A 5,918-nucleotide genomic window follows, 5' to 3' on the forward strand; every position below is an offset into this window, starting at 1 on the left:
ATTGTACTTATTGTGAACTTAGGCTTTGTGTGAAAAAGAAAAGAAAAAGAAACCCTTTATTAAAAGGACTTCCGTTATTTTAAGCAAATGTTTTCCATCTTTAATGGTATGTTTCCTGTTTTAAAAGTCTGGAAAGGAATGTCACGTTTAGACTGATAGCCCTTTTCCTGTAGATTATTCCTCTCCCAAAAGCAACGTGCGCATGCCAGGATTTGTTACTTTACAGATGATAATTCCTCTTCAATACCATCAATTTATATGAAATATAAGTTGTTATTCGGTGAAACTGAAGGAGTTCCCACATTAATCATCAGCTTGAGAGGAAGGTGGAGGCAACATGTCGAATGTCCTGCCCCGTTCATGTACAACTTCCTTAGTCCTGGCTGTGTTCAGTGTCATGAACGTCGGCACCGAAGGGCTCTCTAGTTGACCGAAGAGCAGGCAATTTAACATGAAGGATGTTCAAAGTCCTGAACAAAAGGATCGAGGAGGATGTATATGTGGGTGATGGGGTGGGGGAGAGAGTGGAGATATTTTGCCCTGTCTACCACCCACACTAGTCCAGTCATATTCACAATGAGACTTCATGCTTTGTGTAATAAAAGGAGAATTTTTTTTTTTGCTGAACTTCAAGTCCTCAACTGTACCATAAATCACAGAGTTTGTTTATTTTTCTGTTTATAACATTGCCCAGCAAACGGAAGATTACCTTTTTAGATTTTAGATTGTAAATAGAAGGCCACTCGGTAGAGCACATACCTCCGCCAGGTTGAACAGTTTACGTTTTGTTTCCCACTGATTGGACGGATCCGGACTCGGACCTGAATCAAGATCAAATTGGCTTGTACTTGTCACCGAACCAACTCGTCCACCAACTTTTGTCATAACTCGACAACAACCTTTTTGAAATATCACGATACATCTCGTTTTTGGCCTTATTAACTCTCAATAGTGAAGAATCAATTAAACAATTCTCTGATCCGGATACGGATTCAAATCTTCACCAAAATTGAATCAATTCTTCCATGTCACACACCCAAGCACTCCACCAACTTTTGTCATGACTCATCCACAACTTTTTGAAATATCATGATGCATATCGTTTTTGGCCTTATTAACCATCAATGGTGAAGAATCATTTTAAAACTTAAAAATTCTAGTATCCTTATCCGGATCTTCACCAAAATTGAATGGATTCGTCCTTGTCACACACCCAATCTGTCCACCAAGTTTCGTCAAAATCCATCCCTAACTTTTTGAGATATCGTGCTACATATCGTTTTTAGCCCTATCACTCAAAGATGAAGAATCAATTAAACAATTCTCTGATCCGGATTCGAATCTGCACCAAAATTGGATCAATTCTTCCTTGTCACACACCCAACCACTCCACCATTTGTTTTGTCATAACTCGACAATAACGTTTTGAAATATCATGATGCATATCGTTTTTGGCCCTATTAACCCTCAGTGGTAAAGAATCATTTTAAAACTTAAAAATTCTAGTATCCTCATCCGGATCTTTACCAAAATTTAATCGATTCGTCCTTGTCACACTCCCAATCTGTCGACCAAGTTTCGTCCGAATCCTTCCATAACTTTTCGAGATATCGTGTTCACAAACAGACAGACAGGGGTGAAAACAACCTCCGTCCACGTTCGATGGAGGAGGTAATAAGGCATAAATATGGAAAATCAACACAGAATCGCAGACTGGGAGCTCAAGATCAATCTTGAATTTGCTAATCCGGGTTTCATTTGACAATAGACAAAACGCGACCATAAAATGTCAACGTTTTCTGACAGGCACATTTCGGTCCTTTAAATTTGAGGCCATACAAGCGAGCAAACACTCTTTTTTTTTTTGTATACAACATCGAGGCTCGTGTAAAAGCTAACATCAATCACAAAAAAAAAATGGACACACAAAACATACAATAAAGGGAGCGGGAGACCAGATGGGGAATTTACCGGATTTAGCGAGAGTGTCGCTATCAGAATGTCCGAAAAAAACCGAGGTGGCTCAATAATAACCTTCTGGTAACCACTCTCAGGGAAATTATGGATGGGCACTGAAATGCAACCAATGAAAAGGCAGCACCAACCACAATGTCACAACCCAAGCAAGTTGCAAAAAATAAATGATATATTTGCGCATTTTTGTATCAATGATTTTTGGGAGATCCGAAAGGGAAAGACTTAAAGTTATTAATTATCAAATGAAATGTGCACAAATTTCTGCTACCTTGATTAATTTAAAAAAAAAATTGTATAAAAGATGTGCACACTCAAAGGTTCGCAGAACAAATCGCATTTCGAACTCTTTATGTTCAACAGCGAACACAACATAACTTATCGTGGGTGGTGTTGCTGCACTTCGAGGCATTATTACTTCCAGCTGTATAAATGATAAATTCATAACATTCGGTAATAAAGCGTTCACAAGAGCATTCCAAAAGGCGGCGATATGGGTTTGCTCATTGTGAAAGTCCGATTTCAGTTTTGAACACGAGATGATCAGGTCTGGGATACATCGCGTGCAATTCAAAAATCGCAGCTTCGCGATGATGCGCGGTTACGTGGGCAATGTGGATTAGCAATTGGATTAACAAACTTTCATTTGTTCCAGCTGTTGCACTTGGCCCGCAGTCGAGGCACGTACTCGTACACGTCTATTTTACACAAGTGTTAAGTTAATTTTGTTTTTCTTCAACCCAAAACCTTTGAGCTAATATGACACTTGTAAGCTTCCTCTTTGCAATGAACTGAAATCATTCTCAGACCAGAGTTGTCCCTTCCAATTGTACCAACTGAGAACGGTGGATGGTTTCATGATGGTATTTATTTTGTTAATACATTAATCCAACATTGTGCCTCTTTACCGTCAAAGTTCTTTAATACAACCCAACTATATCACTTTTGACTATTTCTTTTTCATTCCTCGAAGAGTCTGTCATCAGTATACTGAGCCAAAAACAGACATTCTCACAAATGCTTATTATTTATATTGAAGAGGTACGTACACTGTTGAGCGTTTATCCACATTGTAGTGTGAAGCACGCATCCTTGTGTCCGGCTGGCCAAAATTTGCCGGTATATATACATCACTCAATATGTCCGGTAGCACTTGTGTGTTGGCAAAATCGGACGTGTTCTATTTCACGATGCCATTGTGCCAGTCTGTGCCATTGGTTCCATAATGAGACGACAATTGAACTATTTGGCCTGAATGCAAAGCGCTACATCTGATGGAAACAGAGCACAACTCGTCAATCCCCCATCTAACACCATCCACACCGTGAAGCATGGTGGTGGCAGCATCATGCTATGGGGATGCTTTTCAGCGGCATGGCCTGGGAGACTTGTCAGGATAGCAGGAACAATGAACGGGTAACTCCAATTAATGCCATTAACCAATTAGAAAAGATATGTGTGGAGGACCTCATCTATGTGCAGTGAGTTGAAGTGATGGAGAATATTGTGTTGTCTGCAAATGTTTGTATGCAGGATATGTTGTGCAGAACAAAGGTCGTACGTAACCACAATAAACGTGCTCTATATAACTTGCTGACAAACGCATGAGCCAACGTTGCACTCAAACAGCAGTTTTAAATAATTTTATTATTGCCATTAATAAATATTATAATTTATTATTGCCAGAAATTACCATTGCACAATGATTTATCCTTGTCACATCATTGCAGTCATTTTTCATGTTGTCCACAAATAAACTATTCCAAATTCAAATCATAATAACAAAATAATGAAATTGGATACAATGATGCCGTTTACTGCATGTAAAATGATATTTATCAAAGTTTTATTGACTCTTTTCTTTCGTTTCCAGGTGTCTCCTGTAACACGTGACGCCACATTTACTTCAAATGAGGTTCCCGCAAGAAAGAGTGCAGTGTGCCAGGTTTATAAAAATAAACCAAATCAGCTATGCAGTTTCAACGAAGCTTCAGGACGACCTCTGGAAGGAAGCCACCATCGAAAAACAACGAACGATTCTTGAGTGGAGCAAAAAGTTTATGTCAGACTGTTAGCATCCTGCAGAGGAATAGAGTTGGCTCATCAAGTGCAAGTGGTGAGGATGTTGAAGACGTTCGTGAGTCATTCAAGCCCAGTTCCCAGAAGTCGATTCGGATTCGGATGATGATATTGACAAGCAATAAAAACGTTGAGAAATGTTCTTTCACATGTACCAAACCACATCGTTGTGTCCCATTTCAATGTTATATTGAATGCAATTTGAATTTGGATTGGTAATTTGTGGACACCCTGTACAATTGTGTCATGTTACCCAAAATTCAAACTCCATTTAGACTGCTGACTTATTTTATTGTCTGTGACCTCAATGTGATTTTGTTTTCGTAAAAAACATTTCCGCTCAGTCTTGCACCCTTCGATTAATGATGACATATGAAGAACTTTAAAAGTTCCAAAATTGAAATATAAATGAACTAGAGCAATGCGACTGTGTCGCCAATATGCCTCCACGTAGTCCCTGCCCGTGAAAACAAGTAGATGGCCTCGTTCACTGTCCTAAAAATATACAAGTTTGATTTAAATCCCTTCAGCTGTTTTGAAGTATCATATTTACCACGGGACAGGTTTCAAATCGATTGGTGAAGCGTTTTCAGAGAAGGGATTTAAAAAAATATTAGATTTCAAGCTAATATGGCTGCCAAACTACGTGACACATGACATGAAAAATGTACACTCTGCATATGTATGGGTAGGGGATCATGTTTGTGAAGTTTCATGCTGATCGGATAAGGTTAGTTTTTATATCGAAGATGGCTTCTAAACCACATGACCGACGTACGATGTCATAATTTTCAAACCATATGCAGCAATAATGTTAGATGACATTTGTAAAGTTTCGCATCAATAGAGTAAGCGGTTTCTGAGATATAATTATTTAATATTTTCCTTCAATCCAATATGGCTGCTACACCATGTGACCGATGACATTTCGTGATCAAATTGTCATCGCCATGCCTAGTCAATGACACACGTAAAGTTTTGAGTCGATCACTTTGGTGGTTTGGGGGACGTTTCTTAAAGGTTTTAGGTTAAATCCAATATGGCTGACAAACCATATAACCTATGATGTCATAAATTTAATATTTCAATACAAATGTGTCATTGATCATGTCCATGCCATTTCAGATTTTTGGGATAAGGCATTCAATTAAAACATTTATGGCTGGTATACAACTTCACTGATGATGTCATCATTATCATGCTTTTGTTCCCCAATAGGAGTGCTTGAAAATGTGCCACGTTTCAAATTTTTCGATCAGCGGTTTCTGAAAAATATTAATTTATTTATTTGAGTTTAATCCAGGATGGCTGCCATACCACGTGACCTATTACATCACAATTATCATAAAATATTCTACATGGGTGTCGATCCTACCCTCAAAATTTCGGCTCAATCGGACATGCGGTTGCTGAGAAAAACGAGGTTTAGCCCGAACCATACTTGGTGTACTTGTGTTTATACCTCTCCCACCCCCCACCCCCCCCTTCCCACGCAGCCTTCCCCCAAGCCCTCTCCCTCCCACACATTCCCGATGTCCCTGCTCTCAAATGGTGTGTTTATGTGCTTCCCCTTCTCTCCCCATCTTGTCTACCGCTCCCCTTTTTATATACTTTGTTTGTTTGTCTCTTTGATTTGTTTTTGTGATAAATGTTAGCTCTTTCACGAGCCTCGATTCTGCATACAAAAAAAACAAAAACGGACGGACGTACGGATGGACGGACGGACAACCCGAAAATAATAATGCCTACAGCCACCTTCGGGGGCGGAGGGATAAAAAAATGATAATGCTAGCCATCAAGAGGCAGTAGCTGAGGAGAAATTCGCTTAGATGAGGAGGTCATGAGTCCGTTTGTGTTTCTATTTG

This window comes from Myxine glutinosa, chromosome 6, assembly GCF_964187855.1.
Source record: "Myxine glutinosa chromosome 6, kmMyxGlut1.1, whole genome shotgun sequence".
In the NCBI taxonomy this organism is placed as follows: Eukaryota; Metazoa; Chordata; class Myxini; order Myxiniformes; family Myxinidae; genus Myxine; species Myxine glutinosa.